The following is an 8,823-nucleotide window of genomic DNA, read 5'->3' as shown; positions in this document are numbered from 1 at the left end:
GGTAACTGATAGAAACATGACTCTGCTTCCAACAAGCCACCACAAACCGGCCTTGAAAGGAAATCTACCAGTTTCCCAATATTTACGTGTGATATGAATTAACTCGGATAAGACAGTAAGAGAAGTGGAATTAGATGACATGACAACTAGGTTCGTTGAAAGGGGTTTTTGCAAAGCCACTTTGAAGAAGTTATTATCCAGAGCAAAAAATATATTCAGAGGTGAGAATACCCAAATACCTCCAACATGGAGCAAAAAGCAAGGTCTTATATATACTACTACATATGATAAAAACTCCAATAACACACAAAAAGCCTTAAAGAAATATTGGCCAATAGTAGCAACTGATCATGGTCTATTTTTCAAGAGCTTTGATCCTCCGATGATGGCCTACAAGACGGGCCCGAATTTGAAACAACTATTGATGAGGCCCACAATGTTCCCTGGTGAATGTAAGACCATTCCTGAATTAATGACCAAAAGACCAGGCAGCTATTCTTGCGGAGGATGCATTACTTGTGCATCTATGATAAATGGATCTTCCTTCCCACATTCTCATACCTGCAAGAAGATTAATATTAAATATAAACTGCACTGCACTTTGGATCATTTGATTTATATACTCATTTGCCCCTGTGGGCTCTATTACATTGGTCTCATCTCTTGTAAATTCAGGGACAGGATGGCAAATCATTGGGCCATGATACGGTCAGCCCTTTCTACTGGCTTAACCGTTAAACCAGTCGCTAGACATTTTCTGAAGATGGGCCATCAGCTGGCAAGCCTTAAGTGCAAACTTATCGATTGGGTACCACCAATACCAATGGGAAGTGACAGACTTTTGGCCTTAAAGAAGCACAAGAGCTTTTGGATGCACACTTTGGAAACAGTAGCACCATGTGGACTTAATGAACACAGGGCCTGATTCAGACCCACTCGCAAGCGGCTGTCCACTCGCAAGTGGGTCGATGTTGTGCACTGCGCATGCGCACGACGGCTGGAGTGCCGTCGTGCGCATGCGCCAGACGCGTCGAGCGAAGGACTTTCCTTTGCTTGTTGTGTCTGATCAAAGGGGGCGTGCTGTCGATGTTGATTGACAGCACGCCCCCTTTGGTGGGCGTGCCGGGGGCGTGCCTCCCTGACGGGGGCATTCCCGAGGGAACGCCTACCGTCAGAAGCCTGCCCACTGACATCACTAGTGATGTCAGTGGGAGTGATTTTGGCTCTGATAGAGCCAAAATCACTCCGGGCCTTGCGGTTGAAAAACTCAACCACAGGCTCCGGCTCGAAGTGGCGATGGTCGCGATGGTCAAGACCATCGCGGCCATCAAACTGCACGCTCGTATAGGCTGTGGGTGGTGACCCACAGCTATACGAGCGTCCAGGAGGACGATCCATAATTATGGAGGGCGGCCCTCATTCAGAGCGTGCGCTCTGCTCAGAGCGTGCGGCTCTGAATGAGGGCCACAATCCTTTAACTATTTTCTTCTGATCTAGAACTTTTTCATGATCACTATTTGTTGGTATTGGCTAATATCACAGGTGGATCTGTATTAACTGCACCTTTTATTTTTTGTTTATAGCTTTTCTTTTTATTCTGCATGCCTCATATTGGTTAACTTCATCTTTATTTCCCTATTCACTTTTTCTATAGAATGGTGGTTATCTTTTTTCCTATTAAATCTTTTAGGTTTTTTTGTATCTTTGGTTTTCTCATATTGTATTTAATTTTGTGTATATTTTTCTGATATGTTATTGACATTACAGGGTTGTGTCACATGTATGTTGACTATATAGGCTGTTTGGAATTGTACATGAAGGTGTGCTTTTATATGCTTTCTTCACCTTATAACATGATTGTGGAAATATATGCGCTGTATACAGTAATCACTTTGATGGGGATTAGTGCTCACTAAGCCTGCATAGACGTAGGCCGTGTTAGATGAAAAGTGTAAGATTATAAGTGTAATTACAGTTTGATAACTAAGTCGAAGTTACGCTGTAGATCTTATTAGCCATATGTGCACCATGCAAAGACTGATGTGACTTCTTTTTCTCTGAATTTCATAGGTAAATTATCAGATGCTGTTTTATTGATTGCCTCAGCACAGTTTTGAAAAATGTATACTAGGTAAATTATCACTACTGCTATATTAAGAGCAATTTCTATAAAGGAAGTTAGGAATGTATTGTGAATCTGTTATGGTCCCCTCCCTTCTCACAAATTGTTTATCTTAGACTTTATTGCATCCCAATGTTGTATGAAGAGCTCTGGGGGTGGGGTCCCAATCAGTGAGCACACAGAGACACGTTTGTAACTTTAGTTATTAGTGCTTACTAAGGCTGCATAGACGTAGGCTGTGTTAGATGAAAAGTGTTAGATTATAAGTGTAATTACAATTTGATAACTAAGTCAGAGTTACGCCGGAGTTAAACTGGAGGAAAACTGAGGGAAAACAAACTCAAAACCAGAACACTTTCTGAACAACAACAAGCAACATATTTATGTGAATTACCAAAATCACCATCTTCTGCTTTATGAATATCCCGGAAACTCCTTACTGCACTCACTGCTTGGACATTGCAAGTACTCCCCTATCTGTGTGCTGCTCTTCTTGATTGATCTTTGTTGCTCATAACACTTCAGACTGGATCGGCTTGGTGCCTTGTAATTTTTGCCTTCATACTACATAAATTCTTCTTTGTATTGCGTCAAAACTATCCACTTTAATCATTTAATAACTAATTCCTTCTCCCACTACTCACATACCTCTCTTTATATATCACTTTTTGAGCTGCGCTCATACATTAGCAGCGCTGTTCTTTTATCTGTATTTTTGAATATTTAACAACTTTAATCCCCACTGTCTCTATATCACACAACCTCCACTCCAGTTTTCATCTCACTTATTACCTCGTCCACAGCATGAACACTCTTACTTTAAACAGCCCCCTTATTCAGTGCCCACATAATCCTCTACTTTATTCATCCCTACCCCACCCCTCTTGTCTCCTCCACTTGCTGTTCCCCCTTTTTCCTCTCATCAGTCTGATTTCTAATCATTTGCTTCTTTCCTGTTCCTCCACTCTCAACCACAACCTCCCTCCATGGCCTTGCTACCCACCACTATCCCAACCTGGTTCTGCCTATCACCTTCAGGGCTGCCAAGAGAAATTCTGGGCCGGGTACAACAGCATCCTGTGGGACCACAGCGTGTTGGGGATGGCTGCACCCATTTGTGGGTGGGTCTAGCATGTGAGATGCACCCACTCACAGGAGCATGGTATAGCACCCAGCAGCTGGGATTAAAGTAGTCACTACTGTATTAGGATGGTGGGACAGTCCCATAGTATATCCATTTTTTATCAGGATGTATTTAGATGCTTAAATGTAGCACACAGTAATTAAAGTGCTACCACTTTATTTTATACATCTCTCATGTAAATAACACATAATCAAAATATATTTTCTGTCATAGAGATAGATGAATGAAGGACTTATTTTGACATAACATCAGGTCAGCTTAAACACACACACATTTCGCAGCACATATCCTAACCCACTGCTCCATGCTCCTTCCTCATTATCTACCCCATCTGTGTCACCCCTGTCTGTCTTCCCTTCCCCTTTAGAATGTAAGCTCTCATGAGCAGGGCCCTCATCCCTCACATGCTTCTCCTCCCCCTACTTATAGTATAATTTACTCCTAACTCCCCACAACGGCACCTAACACCTGGTTGCTCATGTCCTGCTGCTTGTGTTATGCAGCTATGTTTATAAACCATGTCCTTGTCCTACATTGTTTTGTATTACTATTAACTGTTTTTCTTGTGTGCTCATTTATGTACTGTGTAAGGCGCTACAGAACCTTTGTGGCACCATATAAATAAAGGATAATAATAATAATAATGGGGAGATCTATGTACATACATGGTGCATTGTCCTATCTATAGAGAGGAGCAGTATGTTCTTTATGAGTCCCACTTGATAGTTTGTAAACGACTGTATTGATATTTCAACATTAATCTAGTGTCAGTTGCTGAGCTATATCCACAGTGCTGGAATGATTTATGATTATACCCGAAAATGATGGTGTTCCTGCTTTCCTTTTGGCTCCACATAATTATGATGATACGGATGTGCACATTTGACTGATACCTCCTTGTCTATATGTTATTATAGACACGCCCATTGTTTGGTTTCTATGGAAACCATTCATCCCATGTGCTGTGATGGCACACGATTCTACTAGTGGTTTCCTCATGACCCGGCACTTAATATGATAACACAGAGGTCACTTTCGGTCTAGCCAGCTTATATACGTTGAGCGGTGTGAGATTATACATACACTGCAAGCGTTCCATGTGTCCCTCTGCCCGATGTGGCTATGACTGACATGCTTTTCAGTGACTTTTAATCCGCTGACCAGGTAAGAACTATGGGCCTGATTCAGATCCGCTTGCAAGTGCATAGCGCTCGCAAGCATGTCGATGGTCCGCCACTGCGCATGCACACGTCGGAGCCGGCTCAGGCATGCGCGAATGCGCGAGACCCAGCCAGCGGCGGGCGCTCTGTCGCTACGGGTCTCGCACCAAAGCGGGGCAGCTGTTGATTGTGATTGACAGCTTGCCCCGTTTTGGAGGCGGGCAGGGGGGGTGGCTGGCCAAACGGAGGCGTTCCCAAAGGAGCGCCTGCCATTTGGGGGCGGTCCCACTGACATCACGAGTGATGTCAGTGAGTGAGCTTCCAGCTCTATTAGAACCGAAAGCTCACTGGGGCTTGCAGGAACGAGACCCTACCACAAGGGTCTCGTTGCAAGCCCCGATGGTCGCGATGGTCGTGACCACCGCGACCATCACCTGGGCGCTCTCTAAAGCTGTGGGTGGTCAGGAGGCCATCTTTAAAAAAAAACAGGGATGCCCTAATTCAGAGCGAGCGCTCTCAAAGAGCGTCCGGCTCTGAATCTGGCCCTATATTCCTTGCAATGACCGTCTTACATTATTTTATTATATAGTGACATATGGTTTTGATCTTTGACATGGACTTGATAGTATTTGAATGAAGTTTTTTCTAAATGATACTTTCCTTCCCTAGAACAGTTTTGATATTTAACATGTATCGTGATATACCCAGGCCATTTAGCACTCTATGCTCTGTCTTTAATTTAACTTGAATGCTGGTCTGCATGACGGTCTGATCATGAAGCTTAACTTCTTTATGTTCATGATGATGAAAACATTTGTTACCGTTTACTACTTTGATCTATTTGTTACCATGGGTCTTTTATTTTATGTAGTAAATATGATTGTGTGTGTTCAATCTGAGTCCATCTACCGGACATATGAGCAAGATATGTTGGTTTTGTGCTTTCAACCCCAGCTACAGTATGTGGAGCCTGCTAGACAATGTCATGATTTTTTTTGCGTTTTTCAGCAGATGTATTAATATGCCTAATTAAGTATTAATACAGCTTATTACCCCCGTCTCGAGAAAGGTTCTCATGTAGAACTGAAATGTTGACGCTATATATGACGGATTATAATTTTCTAAACAAATATTTAAATAAATGATGTTTCATAATTGAACTGGTAAGTGTGTCTTCCATACTTCTGGATACCAGGATGATGTGTATATAGATAGATACTGTAAATATATATATATATATATATATATATATATACAGTATGTATATATATATATATATATATATATATATATGCTCCTGCTCGAAGCAGGAATTTTGAAGTGGGGGTATGGAATTTCTTGTTGAACCCCCTCCTGAGCTTTAGGGAATGAGAAGTAGCCCCTGCTTCCCTCTCTCATCCCCTGCACCTAACACTACTTTATTCCCTCTCACCTCCTGCTCCTCACAGTGCGCACCCTACCCACAGTACCTCTCAGTCCAAGTCTGTTATCTGCTTTGACAGAGAGATGCTTCTCCATCCCCCGGCTGACAGTGGGCTCTCTGTGGGTGGCACTGCACAATCAGTGTTACATCTTTGATCGGTGTTTGCCGAGACAGCTTCTTCTCCGCCTCTCTTTCCCGGTGGCAGTGGGCGCCCCTCAGCCGCCCATCACCGAGCAGGAGCACAGCTTTGGTCGGGGCGCTGGGAGTATTGGGTCCCAGCGCCAGGGCATGAGTGCAGATGCAGCGGCATGTTGAGCATTGCACCGGCCGTAAACCAATCACGGGGCAGACCAGCAGCCAATCAGATGCAGCCACGTGGCTACTTTTGATTGACTGCTGGTCCGCAAGCAGTGATTGGCTAGTGGCCAGTTCCAAAATTAAATGGCCACAGCCGATGCTTCTCTTTGATTGGTCACCAGTCTGCGATTGACCCATGTGCGACAAGTATAAACTAATGCCGTATATGACCCTGGCTCCAGGCCTGATGCTAGGTTAAACTAGCACTGATAAGAGATGTGTCCCCAGTGTGACACATCTCCAAATAATCCTGCCGCTGCTCTTTTGCTGCTGGGATCCCATATTTGGTCCCAGCACCAACTTTAAATCGGGGCACAGACTGAAGGGGCGGTATGGCATACCGCCATATACCGGCTCACTTCGAGTACTGCTCTAGACTTAACCAAAGGGTGCTGGCAAATGTCGTACACGGACAATGAAAAGAAAAGACAGCTTTTTCTGCACCAGAGATAATTTTCTGCTTCAGGTTAATTACCAATCTTGCTGCCCTGAAATAGATGTCTTGTCCCATATGTTTTGTTTAGGAACCACAAGTGTTCCGCCTCACAGGTTGAAACAGGAGGGGGGTATATATGCATAGGAAAAGTTGTAAATGGGAGCAATGTGCGCCCTAGTTTCCTGTCTAATGTCTGGCGGACAGAAGCTAATTGACAGCATTGATTGTCAGAGCACTTGTGAGAGGCTGATATAAGGTGTGTTGGTTTCTATTCTGTCTCTCACTACCTAGGGAACAGGCAGCAGGCCTGTTGAGAGACACTGTGCCTGAGTCAGACCCGCTCGCAAGCGTTATGTGCTCGTAAGTGCTATGTGCTCGCAAGCGGGTCGACGGTGGGGCAATGCGTGTACGCAAGCCCCACAGCGAGTGAGAAATTCACTCACTCCGGGGCTCGCTACAAACGGGGCGGCTGTCAACGTTGATCGACAGCTCGCCCCATTTTGTAGGCGGAGCGGGGGGGTGGCTGGACAAACGGAGGCATTCCTAAAGGAATGCCTGCCATTTGTGGCCGGCCCTACTGACATCACCAGTGATGTCAGTAGTGAGCTTCCGGCTCTATTAGAGCCAGAAGCTCACTGGAGCTTGCGGCAGACGAGGGTCTCATCGCATGCCCGATGGTCGCGACCATCGGTACCATCACCTGGCCACTCGCACAAGCTGTGGGTGGTCACCCACAGCTTAGCGAGTGGCCAGGAAGCTGTTTTTTTTTTAAAAAGCGGACGCCCTGATTCAGAGCGAGCGCTCGCTTTTTGCGAGTGGCTCTGAATCAGGTACACTGTGATTACTGGCTGTAAATACTGTGCTATTGCTAATACTGTTGTTTTGTAAGAGGGACATTAGGTTCCACCACTCTGAGAAAGGGAATAATTTGGTTTAGTAAGAGCCAAACAGGCTAGGCTTTTCTTTTATGTTTTATTTATTTGCAAATAAAATTAGCTGTGGATACTTGTACCAAGGTCTTGGACTGGTGTGCTACTAATTGGCTGCTGTGTGAAAGTGCATCCATCTACCCCAGGAGATAGCATCCTTACCCTGATCTTGCCACAATACATATTATACATATATTTAGCACATGTATATATACAGTATTCTCCAGGGTGCGTGTGTGTGTGAGTGTGTGTGTCAGTGGTTGTACCTTACTAACACTCTGTTCTTCCAGTCTGACAGATGTTTTGTGAATAATACCCTTCCTTAGCTACAGCTGTACCTATGGAAATATTCTATGAACCACACCGATTGTTTCTATGACTCCAGCTGTAGCCAGTTATTGGCCACATACCTGCCAAATGACACTGTTTCTGAAGTTACAGGGGCCTATTTACAAAGCTGTGTTAGGAGATAAAGTGAACGGTGATAAGGTACCAGCCAATCAGCTCCTAACTACCATGTCGCAGGCTGTGTTTGAAAAATGGCAGTTAGGAGCTGATTGGCTGGTACCTTATCCTTCACTTTGTCTCCTAACACAGTTCAGTAAATAGACCACACAATCTCTTACTTCAGGCAGAAATCCAGCTTCAAGTATGAGCTGTTATTCCACTACATCATAGTACCCAGCACATATGTTTTAATTAGGTTAAATCATTTTTAACCATTTTTGATTTCAGTTATCTTCTAAGCTCTTATTACCAGTACTGGTGTTTAAAGATATTTAGAGATAGAGAAAAATGCCTGTTTTGTGCTCTAAATAACCTTGAATGTAAAAATCATAGCAAATTATTCATCTGTAACTTAGACAAAATACATTTCAGACCATAGACTTCCGCTAAATAGCTTTCATTAGTCTGGCTTGTACCAGTTTGCTATGGGTTACAAAACATAGAGTTATTTGCCTTTCTTTATTTCTCCAAGGTTTACACTTCATAATTTTCTGCACACGGTTTCAAGCACTATTGGGTTGGAAGATTCAATATGATTAGAGTTAATATTTTCATGGATCATAGACGCAACTAATTTTAAGCATAGCACAGTTTTCTCTATAGGAATAACGTTACAAATATAGCTTTTTATTAATGTTAAAATTGATTCTGAAATTAGCTGTCTTATGTTACTTCATTATAGTTATTAAAGGCAAATGCAACAAAATACCATTGTAAATCCCAACAATGATTTAGTGCTTCCTAG

Source organism: Taudactylus pleione, unplaced genomic scaffold (assembly GCF_031769625.1).
Source record: "Taudactylus pleione unplaced genomic scaffold, aTauple2 ptg000763l, whole genome shotgun sequence".
NCBI classification, from domain to species: Eukaryota; Metazoa; Chordata; class Amphibia; order Anura; family Myobatrachidae; genus Taudactylus; species Taudactylus pleione.
This window is presented reverse-complemented; position numbering follows the sequence as displayed.